The sequence below is a fragment of the Salvelinus alpinus genome, chromosome 4 (assembly GCF_045679555.1).
Source record: "Salvelinus alpinus chromosome 4, SLU_Salpinus.1, whole genome shotgun sequence".
In the NCBI taxonomy this organism is placed as follows: domain Eukaryota; kingdom Metazoa; phylum Chordata; class Actinopteri; order Salmoniformes; family Salmonidae; genus Salvelinus; species Salvelinus alpinus.
Window position 1 is genome coordinate 57,558,792 of NC_092089.1, and position 13,353 is coordinate 57,572,144.

The following is a 13,353-nucleotide window of genomic DNA, read 5'->3' on the forward strand; positions in this document are numbered from 1 at the left end:
TACTTGTTACATTTGGAATGTTTAGCAGGACAGGAAAATTGTGAAATTCACGCACTTATCAAGAGAACATCCCCTGTCAACTGCCTCTGATCTGACGGAGTCACTAAACACACATGCTTTGTTTGTAAATTATGTCTGAGTGTGCCCATGGCTATCTGTTAAAACCTATATATTTTTAAATGGGGCGTCTGGTTTGCTATGATTTTTAAATGATTAATACTTTTACTTTTGATACTTAAGTATATTTTAGCAATTACATTTACTTTTGATCCTCAAGTATATTTAAAACCAAATACTGTTGGACATTTACTCAAGTAGTATTTTACTGGATGAATTTCACTTTTACCTGAGTCATTTTCTATTTAGAATCTTTTACTTTTACTCAAGTATGACAATTGGATACTTTTTCCACCGCTGGTTTTTGATCTATCCTCAGTTCTCTCTTATCACAGCTGTACCTGTTTTAAAGTCACCATTGGCTTCATGGTCAAATCCCTGAGCTGTTTCCTTCCTCTCCGGCAACTGAGTTAGGAAAGACGCCTGTATCTTTGTAGTGACGTGGCTCCCAAGTGGCACAGCAGTCTAGCCGGGGTAGGCCATCATTGTAAATAAGATTTTTTTCTTAACTGACTTGCCTATTTAAATAAAATTTAAAAAGTCTTGATACACCATTCAAAGGGTAATCAATATCTTCACCATGCGCAAAGGGATATTCAATGTCTGCTTTTACATTTTTTACCATCTACCAATAGGTGCCCTTCTTTGCGAGGCATTGAAAAACCTCCCTGGTGTTTTGTGGTTGATTCTGTGTTTGAAATTCACTGCTCGACTGAGGGACCTTACAGATTATTGTGTGTGTGTGGGGAACAGAGATGAGGTAGTCATTCAAAAATCATGTTAAACACTATTATTGCACACAGAGTCCATGCAACTTATTAAAACCTTATTTGTTAAGCACATTCTTTTATCCTGAACGTATTTATGCTTACCATGACAAAGGTGTTGAATACTTATTGACTCAAGACATTTCAAGGTTTTTTAAATGAATTTGTAATTATTTCCAAAACACATAATTAGACTTTGACATTGTGGGGTATTGTAGGCCAGTGACAAAAAAATCTCCATTTAATACATTTAAAATTCGGGATGTAACACAACAAAATGTCGAAAAAGTAAAGTGGTGTGAGTACTTTCTGAAGACACTTTAGGTAGCTTGCTATCTTTTGATCTAGCGAGGCAGGCTAGCTAATGTAACTAGCTAGATACCTCATTAGAACTTAGTTAGGTCATAGCTAATACACATTTATTGTGTATTGTCTAGATACTGCTGGTTATGTAACGGTATCATTTGATAATGCTAGCAAAGGCAGGCTAGCTAGCTAGCTGGCTACAGGCTAGCTAACATTAGTTAACTAAGTAGCTAATGGTAGCCTACAATTTGATTTGCAAGTTATTTTGTAGCTCATATAGGTTAATTCTGTTTTGTCTAGGGAAAAACAAAATAATGGATGTAGCTATGGTGGTTGCTAACTCATGTCTGAGTCTGACTAATACAGTGAACTATTGCTGCCTTCAAGTGAACTGGGAAGTGGGAAAATAAAAACTAGGTCAAATTAATGACGTCGGTCGGAAAGAACGACTAGAAAGATGCCTGAGTTTGCAACTTGGAATTTCGAGTTGGAATACTGTTCAAAACGTTGTTTCCCAATCGTAGAACATTTTTGTCCATCCACCGACTAATGAATTTCTGGCTACACCGCTGGGGTTAGGCATACGGTTATCTGTGTGGTTAAGGTTATATTTAAAATCACATTTTAAGAATAGAAATTGTAGAAATAGACAGCCTGTATGACTTTGTGGCTGTGGTAACTAGTGACAAACTAGAATTAGCTTGACCCAAGTTACTGCCCTGATGACACAGACGGCAATCTGTCTTATGTGAAAAATACCCAGTTTGATAACTAGTAGGTTAATTACCCAGCCAAGCAGATACAAGTAGAAGAGTGATTTTGGTTGTGAAGTACATTATCAAAAAACGTTGTCCTTTCTTTATAACAAAATGAAATTTTCTACTTGGCTGTCTATTGTATCACCCTGTCACAGGCCCTACCAGTCAACACCAGCTCATAAGATGACGAAGTACATTACCTGCTGCAGTTGTTCGAGAGATGTCCAGTTTCAGCCAAACATACAACATAGAGAAGACCAGCAAGGGGACCCTCACAAACACGCAGACATGTCCTTGCTGTAAGCATTCCTATAAATGGAACAGTGGGGACACTTGAATCAGGTTGGTGACATTTGACCTGGTCAAAGGTAAAACAGTTGCGAGTTTTGTCCGAATTCAACTTCAAAACATAGCCTGGTGGAACCAGCCTGATCACTGCGTTTACCATTATATTTCACTTCACTTCATATCTGAAGTGAAATAGAAAGGTGAATGTAGTGATCAGGTTGTTTCCACCATGCTAATTTTAACCACCATTGATAATGTAATCAGTGCTCAGGAGGGGCCAGGAGCTCATCTACGCTGCCATGCCCATCAATAGGGTGCTGGCAAAGGGGTCCAGCCTCACTTCTTGCCTGCTTACCAATGGTCGTCAATGGAGAGGTAGGTAGGTTTAGTCTGACCTGTTCAAACTTTAACATAGTATATCACGTATCCTAACTGGCATTGGTGATCGAACAGTGACTGTGTATTTGTTCACAGATGTATCTATTGACCCGGAACTTGGAGACTTGCAAGATGACGTGACGAAGTCCAGAATGACATACGGGCTTCATACTGATGTCTCTAAATGGAAAGAGACCTGGTACTCGGCATGAACATTTTACTAGACAACTTTAACTTGTCTTTTTTTATTATTGAATTGAATGGTATCCTGCAATATGGGGAGGGAGAAACCCGGTGTATTCTGCACCAGGATCAGGTAACTCCTGGTGTATACAGGACACCACATAGGAAGGTATGACAAACCTGACATGTTTACCAAGGTAGCCCCATTAACATCAAACAAAATGCCAATAGGCACAGTATCTGTATCGGCTTGGAAAGACAACGAAAGATGAAATGTGCACATTGTTATATTAGCCGAACACTGATTCTATGGTATTATGTAAAGGGTTGTTAATTCTACATGGACCTGTTACTACATTTGAAAGTTATCAAAACACTTAGTTTAGAAAATCTACATAAATGTTTTTATTTATTTTTTACTTTTATTTAACTAGTCAAGTCAGAGAAGAACAAATTCTTATTTACAATGACGGCCTAGCAAAAGGCAAAAAGCCTCCTGCGGGGACGGGGATTGGGATTAAAAATAAATTAAATCAAAATATAAGATATAACACACATCACGACGAGACAACACTACATAAAGAGAGACCTAAGACAACAACATAGCATGGCAGCAAAACATGACAACACAGCATGGTAGCAACACAACATGGCAGCAGCGCAACATGGTTGCAGCACAAAACAGGGTACAAACATTATTGGGCACAGACAACAGCACAAAAGGCAAGAAGGTAGAGACAACAATACATCACACTAAGCAGCCACAACTGTCAGTAAAAGTGTCCCGATTGAGTCGTTGAATGAAGAGAGTGAGATAAAACTGTCCAGTTTAAGTGTTTGTTGCAGCTCCTTCTAGTCGCTAGCTGCAGCGAACTGAAAAGACGAGTGACTCAGGGATGTGTATGCTTTGGGGACCTTTAACAGAATGTGACTGGCAAAACAGGTGTTGTATGTGGAGGATGAGGGCTGCAGTAGATATCTCAGATAGGGGGGAGTGAGGCCTAAGAGGGTTTTTATAAAAAAGCATCAATCCGTGGGTCTTGCGACGGGTATACAGAGATGACCAGTTTACAGAAGAGTATAGAGTGCAGTGATGTGTCCTGTAAGGAGCATTGGATAAGGAGCATTGGTGGCAAATCTGATGGTCGAATGGTAAAGAACATCTGCCACTCGAGAGCAACCTTACCTGCCGTAATCTAGCATGGGTAGGATGGTCATCTGAATCAGGGTTCGTTTGGCAGCTGTGGTGAAAGAGGAGCGATTACGATAGAGGAAACCAAGTCTAGATTTAACTTTAGCCTGCAGTTTTGATAAGTGCTGAGAGAAGGACAGTGTACTGTCTAGCCATACTCCCAAGTACTTGTATGAGGTGACTACCTCAAGCTCTAAACCCTCAGAGTTAGTAATCACACCTGTGGGGAGAGGGGCATTCTTCTTACCAAACCACATGACCTTTGTTTTGGAGGTGTTCAGAACAAAGTTAAGGGCAGAGAAAGCTTGTTGGACACTAAGAAAGCTTTGTTGTAGAGCGTTTAACACAAAATCCCGGGAGAGGCCAGCTGAGTATAAGACTGTAAATTCAGCAATTGCGTTCTTCTCATATTACTCTGTAGGCTACTGACCTATTCAAATCTCCCTCCGGCATCTCACCATACTTCTGCCTGTAGTTATTTAACTCAACCTGCAGGAGGTTTGTTTGTTGAGTTTGAGTGGGTGGAAACCACTATGGCAAGGTTCTGACAGATGGGTGTCTTGGTGGTGGCAAGAACACGCCCAAGAAACACCCACATCAACCCACACCCCAAAGCCAAATCACATTTGGCTCTGTCATGGCCGCCAGCATTTCTTGAGGAGCAAGCCAAAAAACGAGACCAAATCAGCGGGTGCAGTTCTCATTTAAGTTCTCTTATTAGTCATTAAATTCTATGAAGTAATATATTATCAAAACAGCCTAAATTACATTTACTTTAGGGGCCCAAATGTAATTTGATTGTTAAAAATGTTGAAGGGGATTCTCGTGTTTTATTATCGTTCAAAATCATATTTTTACATCTTGATACACAAAGAGGCTGGGAGCCCTACTGTTGTTGGAGGCAGAAGGTGGCCCCATCTTGTGGCAGTCAGTTCTATGACCACCAGATGGCATGTGAGCTCCATCATTGTTTTTGTTAACATGCTTGATAATAAACACTGAGTATACAAGGTGTCAAAGCGTCCCACAGGGATGCTGGCCCATGTTGGCTCCAATGCTTCCCACAGTTGTGTCAAGTTGGCTGGATGTCCTTTGGGTGGTGGACTATTCTTGATACACACAGGTCAGGTGTTGAGTGTGAAAAACCCAGCAGCATTGCAATTCCTGACACAAACCGGTGCGCCTGGCACCTACTAAGATACCCAGTTCAGGCAATTAAATATGTTGTCTTCCCCATTCACCCTCTGCAATGCACACAAACCATGTCTCAATTGTCTCAAGGCTTAAAAAATCCTCCTCTAACCTGTCTCCTCCCCTTCATCTAAATCAAATCAAATTGTATTAGTCACAAGCGCAGAATACAACAGGTGTAGACCTTACAGTGAAATGCTTACTTACGAGCCCCTAACCAACGCAGTTTTAAAAAATACGGACAAGAATAAGAAATAAAAGTAACAAGTAATTAAAGAGAAGCAGTAAATTAACAATAACGAGACTATATACAGGGGGGTACTGGTACAGACTCAATGTGCGGGGGCACCGTTTAGCTGAGGTAATATGTACATGTAGGTAGAGTTATTAAAGTGAATATGCATAGATGATAACAACAGAGAGTAGCAGCGGTGTAGGGGGGGGCAATGTAAATAGTCAGGGTAGCCATTTGATTAGATGTTCAGGAGTCTTATGGCTTGGAGGTAGAAGCTGTTTAGAAGCCTCTTGGACCTAGACTTGACGCTCCGGTACCACTTGCCGTGCGGTAGCAGAGAGAACAGTCTATGACTAGGGTGGCTGGAGTCTTTGACAATTTTTAGGGCCTTCCTCTGACACCGCCTGCTATAGAGGTCCTGGATGGCAGGAAGCTTGGCCCCAATGATGTACTAGGCCGTGCACATTACCCTCTGTAGTGCCTTGCGGTCAAGGGCTGAGTAGTTGCCATACCAGGCAGAGATGTAGCCAGTCAGGATGCGCTCGATGGTGCAGCTGTAGAACCTTTTGAGGATCTGAGGACCCATGCCAAATCTTTTCAGTCTCCTGAGGGAGCAAAGGTCTTGTCGTGCCCTCTTCAAGGAACTTGAAGCTCTCAACCTGCTCCACTGCAGCCCCATCGATGAGAATGGGGGCGTGCTCGGTCCTCTTTTTCCTGTAGTCCACAATCATCTCCTTTGTCTTGATCACGTTGAGGGAGAGGATGTTGTCCTGGCACCACACGGCCAGGTCTCTGACCTCCTCCCTATAGGCTGTCTCGTTGTTGTCGGTGATCAGGCCTACCACTGTTGTGTCATTGGCAAACTTAATGATGGTGTTGGAGTCGTGCCTGGCTGTGCAGTCATGAGTGAACAGGGAGTACAGGAGGGGACTGAGCACGGCCCCTGTGTTGAGGATCAGCGTGGCGGATGTGTTGTTACCGACCCTTACCACCTGGAGGCGGCCCGTCAGGAAGTCCTGGATCCAGTTGCAGAGGGAGGTGTTTAGTCCCAGGTTCCTTAGCTTAGTGATGAGCTTTGTGAGCACTATGGTGTTGAACACTGAGCTGTAGTCAATGACTAGCATTCTCACATAGGTGTTAATTTTGTCCAGGTGGGAAAGGGCAGTGTGGAGTGCAATAGAGATTGCATTATCTGTGGCTCTGTTGGGGCAGTATGCAAATTGGAGTGGGTCTAGGGTTTCCGGGATAATGGTGTTGATGTGAGCCATGACCAGCCTTTCAAAGCACTTCACGGCTACAGGAGTGAGTACTACGGTTCGGTCGTCATTTAGGCAGGTTGCCTCAGTGTTCTTGGGCACAGGCACTATGGTGGTCTGCTTAAAACATGTTGTTATTACACTCGGACAGGGAGAGGTTGAACATTTCAGTGAAGACACTTGACAGTTGGTCAGCACATGCTCGCAGTACACGTCCTGGTAATCTGTCTGTGAATGTTGACCTGTTTAAAGGTCTTACTCACATCGGCTGCGGTGAGCATGATCACACAGTCTTCCGGGAACAGCAGGTGCTCTCATGCATGTTTCAGTGTTATTTGCGTCGAAGTGAGCATAGAAGTAGTTTAGCTCATCTGGTAGGCTAGTGTCACTGGGGAGCTCTCGGCTGTGCTTCCCTTTGTAGTCTACAATGGTTTGCAGCCCTGCCACATCCGACGAGCGTCAGAGCCGGTGTAGTCCGATTCGGTCTTAGTCCTGTATTGATGCTTTGTCTGTTTGATGGTTCGTCGGTGGGCATAGTGGGATTTCTTATAAGCTTCCGGGCTAGAGTCCCGCTCCTTGAAAGCGGCAGCTCTAGTCTTTAGCTCAGTGCGGATGTTGCCTGTAATCCATGGCTTCTGGTTTGGGTATGTACGTAAGGTCACTGTGGAGACGACGTCATCAATGCACTTTTTGATGAAGCCAATGACTGATGTGGTGTACTCCTCAATGCCATTGAAGGAATCCCGGAACATATTTCAGTCTGTGCTAGCAAAACAGACCTGTAGCTTAGCATTTTCTTCATCTGACCACTTTTTATTGATCTAGTCACTGGTGCTTCCTGCTTTAATTTTTGCTTGTAAGCTGGAATTAGGAGGATATAATTATGGTCAGATTTGCCAAATGGAGGGCGAGGGAGAGCTTTTTATGCATCTCTGTGTGTGGAGTAAAGGTGGTCCAGAGTTTTCTCCCCTCTGGTTGCACATTTAACATGCTGATAGAAATTTGGTAAAATGGATTTAAGTTTCCCTACATTAAAGTCCCGGGCTACAAGGAGTGCCGCATCAGGGTGAGCGTTTTCTTGTTAGCTTTTGGCGGAATACAGCTCATTCAATGCTGTCTTAGATCCAGCCTCCATCTGTGGTACGTATGTAAACAGCTACGAAAAATACAGATGAAAACTCTCTAGGTAGATAGTGTGGTCTACAGCTTATCATGAGATACACTACCTCATGTGAGCAATAGCTCGAGACTTCCTTAGATATCGTGCACCAGCTGTTATTTACAAAAATACATAGTCCGCGCCCCTTGTCTTACCAGACGCCGCTGTTCTATCCTGCCGGTACAGCGTATAACCAGCCAGCTGTATGTTGATATTGTCGTCGTCGTTCAGCCACGACTCTGTGAAGCATAAGATATTATGTTTTGAATATCCCGGTAGTAGTTTAATCTTCCGCGTAGGTCATTGATTTTATTCTCCAAAGATTGCACGTTTGCTACCAGAATGGAAGGAAGTGGGGGATTATTTCATGTCCTACGAATTCTCAGAAGACAGCCCACCCTCTGATCCCTTTTTATCCGACTCCTTTTCACACAAATCATGGGGATCTGGACCTGTTCCCGAGAAAGCAGTGTATCATTCGCGTCAGGCTCGTCAGACTCATTAACAGGAAAAAAAGGATTCTGCCAGTCCGTGGTGAGTAATCGCAGTCCTAATGTTCAGAAGTAACGGCAACATTATGTACAAATAGGTTGCAAACAATGCAAATAAACGAACAAAAAACAAAATCAGTTGGGGACACGTAAAATGTCAGCCTTCTTCTCCGGCGCCATTGTTACATTGATTTGAAGTGGATTTAACAAGTGACATCAATAACGGATCAAAGCATTCACCTGGTCAATCTGTCATGGAAACAGCAGGTGTTCCTAATGGTTTGTACACTCAATGTATAATTTACCCTTTACAATTTACTTTCTGTCAGTAATTTATATTTAAAGAAAACCCTAAATGACAAAAGCAGGGGGAAGACCTCAGCCTGACCTAAAAATACAGTACTGTCACAGTAGGCCTATCTATTCAATTGGATCAGGTATGCAGACATACATAGGCCTACATGTGACATAGTACTTTACAGTCGTAAGAAGGGAATTTCAAAGCGATATAAATTGTATCCTTTCTCAAAATACAACTATTACAACACTACAATTATATAAAATCAGTTTCGCCTTCATACTCTTCCTCCCTGCTCCAATTTAGCTCTCCATAATGAGAGTGGGGATTTTAATTCATTTCTGCTCATGATTTTGATCTAATTAAAGCCCTCGCCCCTGCCATGTCATTTTCATAAGCTGCTCCCTCCAATTACATATATAACAACCTAGCACGTTCAGATATTAACCTCCAGTGTGAAGTGTCTCTCCTTCCCTCGACGTATCGACTTGCGCACTTAAAATAATACATAGGGGCAACTCCAAGATAATTCCACCTTTTGTTTTGAATTCCACGATAGATTATACAATAGCTAAACTCTATTTCCCATGTTTCTCTTAGATTCTTGTAGATAACAAGAAGTTGTGGTGTCAATTGTCCAGGTATATGTTCCAAATCTGGTAAATAAATGTTAAATGGATGGCTCAGTCAATACCACCAGTCATCATTCTGGACATGTTTAACAACTGATGTTGTGACTTTCTCTAACCCTGACTCTACAAGACTGAATGAATGAAGTGAGGTCAACAAGGCCCATGTCAATTGTAGATTCAAATTTTCCCCCAAATAACTCCAGGCTAAAACCCTTGACCAGAGGGGAGTTATTAGACTTAAAGGTTGACCTGTTTTATCCATGCACAATACATCAGAACTCAAGCCTTTGAGAGGAGCTAAGATGACAACATGTCTTATCATCCACTTTGTGAAATATTGATTCTAAACACACAGACTTTACTTTCGTGCTGGTTTAAAAAGTACCTCAACTTTGGGCCAGCAGCAAGGCTGGGGTCAGATGCCATGCATGTTTCACTCTCCCAGCAGACCTCCAGCGGCCTGGGGGTTTCAGAACTTAGTGAGGGTTCAGTGAGTGACTAAAGTGGCAGACCATGAACATGGACTAACAAAAAAACATTACACTAGTATCCCCTGGACCACATGCACATTATTTATGAATGATACACTTTTTCCTTCCGCTAATTGTATTTTACATTTATTTAACCAGGTAGGCTAGTTGAGAACAAGTTCTCATTTGCAACTGCGAGATAAAGCAAAGCAGTGTGACACAGACAACAACACAGAGTTACACATGGAGTAAACAATAAACAAGCCAATAACACAATAAACAAGTCAATGACACAGTAGAAAAAAGAAAGTCTATATACAGTGTGTGCAAAAGGCATGAGGAGGGAGGCGATACATAGGCCATAGGAGCGAATAATTACAATTTAGCAGATTAACACTGGAGTGATAAATGAGCAGATGATGATGTGCAAGTAGAGATACTGGTGTGCAAAAGAGCAGAAAAGTAAATAAAATAAAAACAGTATGGGGTGAGGTAGGTAGATTGGGTGGGCTATATACCGATGGACTATGTACAGCTGCAGCGATCGGTTAGCTGCTCAGATAGCAGATGTTTAAAGTTGTTGAGGGAGATAAAAGTCTTGATACACCATTCAAAGGGTAATCAATATCTTCACCATGCACAAAGGGATATTCAATGTCTGCTTTTACATTTTTTACCATCTACCAATAGGTGCCCTTCTTTGCGAGGCATTGAAAAACCTCCCTGGTGTTTTGTGGTTGATTCTGTGTTTGAAATTCACTGCTCGACTGAGGGACCTTACAGATTATTGTGTGTGTGTGGGGAACAGAGATGAGGTAGTCATTCAAAAATCATGTTAAACACTATTATTGCACACAGAGTCCATGCAACTTATTAAAACCTTATTTGTTAAGCACATTCTTTTATCCTGAACGTATTTAGGCTTACCATGACAAAGGTGTTGAATACTTATTGACTCAAGACATTTCAGCTTTTTTAAATGAATTTGTAATTATTTCCAAAACACATAATTAGACTTTGACATTGTGGGGTATTGTAGGCCAGTGACAAAAAAATCTCCATTTAATACATTTAAAATTCGGGATGTAACACAACAAAATGTCGAAAAAGTAAAGTGGTGTGAGTACTTTCTGAAGACACTTTAGGTAGCTTGCTATCTTTTGATCTAGCGAGGCAGGCTAGCTAATGTAACTAGCTAGATACCTCATTAGAACTTAGTTAGGTCATAGCTAATACAATTTATTGTGTATTGTCTAGATACTGCTGGTTATGTAACGGTATCATTTGATAATGCTAGCAAAGGCAGGCTAGCTAGCTAGCTGGCTACAGGCTAGCTAACATTAGTTAACTAAGTAGCTAATGGTAGCCTACAATTTGATTTGCAAGTTATTTTGTAGCTCATATAGGTTAATTCTGTTTTGTCTAGGGAAAAACAAAATAATGGATGTAGCTATGGTGGTTGCTAACTCATGTCTGAGTCTGACTAATACAGTGAACTATTGCTGCCTTCAAGTGAACTGGGAAGTGGGAAAATAAAAACTAGGTCAAATTAATGACGTCGGTCGGAAAGAACGACTAGAAAGATGCCTGAGTTTGCAACTTGGAATTTCGAGTTGGAATACTGTTCAAAACGTTGTTTCCCAATCGTAGAACATTTTTGTCCATCCACTGACTAATGAATTTCTGGCTACACCGCTGGGGTTAGGCATACGGTTATCTGTGTGGTTAAGGTTATATTTAAAATCACATTTTAAGAATAGAAATTGTAGAAATAGACAGCCTGTATGACTTTGTGGCTGTGGTAACTAGTGACAAACTAGAATTAGCTTGACCCAAGTTACTGCCCTGATGACACAGACGGCAATCTGTCTTATGTGAAAAATACCCAGTTTGATAACTAGTAGGTTAATTACCCAGCCAAGCAGATACAAGTAGAAGAGTGATTTTGGTTGTGAAGTACATTATCAAAAAACGTTGTCCTTTCTTTATAACAAAATGAAATTTTCTACTTGGCTGTCTATTGTATCACCCTGTCACAGGCCCTACCAGTCAACACCAGCTCATAAGATGACGAAGTACATTACCTGCTGCAGTTGTTCGAGAGATGTCCAGTTTCAGCCAAACATACAACATAGAGAAGACCAGCAAGGGGACCCTCACAAACACGCAGACATGTCCTTGCTGTAAGCATTCCTATAAATGGAACAGTGGGGACACTTGAATCAGGTTGGTGACATTTGACCTGGTCAAAGGTAAAACAGTTGCGAGTTTTGTCCGAATTCAACTTCAAAACATAGCCTGGTGGAACCAGCCTGATCACTGCGTTTACCATTATATTTCACTTCACTTCATATCTGAAGTGAAATAGAAAGGTGAATGTAGTGATCAGGTTGTTTCCACCATGCTAATTTTAACCACCATTGATAATGTAATCAGTGCTCAGGAGGGGCCAGGAGCTCATCTACGCTGCCATGCCCATCAATAGGGTGCTGGCAAAGGGGTCCAGCCTCACTTCTTGCCTGCTTACCAATGGTCGTCAATGGAGAGGTAGGTAGGTTTAGTCTGACCTGTTCAAACTTTAACATAGTATATCACGTATCCTAACTGGCATTGGTGATCGAACAGTGACTGTGTATTTGTTCACAGATGTATCTATTGACCCGGAACTTGGAGACTTGCAAGATGACGTGACGAAGTCCAGAATGACATACGGGCTTCATACTGATGTCTCTAAATGGAAAGAGACCTGGTACTCGGCATGAACATTTTACTAGACAACTTTAACTTGTCTTTTTTTATTATTGAATTGAATGGTATCCTGCAATATGGGGAGGGAGAAACCCGGTGTATTCTGCACCAGGATCAGGTAACTCCTGGTGTATACAGGACACCACATAGGAAGGTATGACCACCCTGACATGTTTACCAAGGTAGCCCCATTAACATCAAACAAAATGCCAATAGGCACAGTATCTGTATCGGCTTGGAAAGACAACGAAAGATGAAATGTGCACATTGTTATATTAGCCGAACACTGATTCTATGGTATTATGTAAAGGGTTGTTAATTCTACATGGACCTGTTACTACATTTGAAAGTTATCAAAACACTTAGTTTAGAAAATCTACATAAATGTTTTTATTTATTTTTTACCTTTATTTAACTAGTCAAGTCAGAGAAGAACAAATTCTTATTTACAATGACGGCCTAGCAAAAGGCAAAAGGCCTCCTGCGGGGACGGGGATTGGGATTAAAAATAAATTAAATCAAAATATAAGATATAACACACATCACGACGAGACAACACTACATAAAGAGAGACCTAAGACAACAACATAGCATGGCAGCAAAACATGACAACACAGCATGGTAGCAACACAACATGGCAGCAGCGCAACATGGTTGCAGCACAAAACAGGGTACAAACATTATTGGGCACAGACAACAGCACAAAAGGCAAGAAGGTAGAGACAACAATACATCACACTAAGCAGCCACAACTGTCAGTAAAAGTGTCCCGATTGAGTCGTTGAATGAAGAGAGTGAGATAAAACTGTCCAGTTTAAGTGTTTGTTGCAGCTCCTTCTAGTCGCTAGCTGCAGCGAACTGAAAAGACGAGTGACTCAGGGATG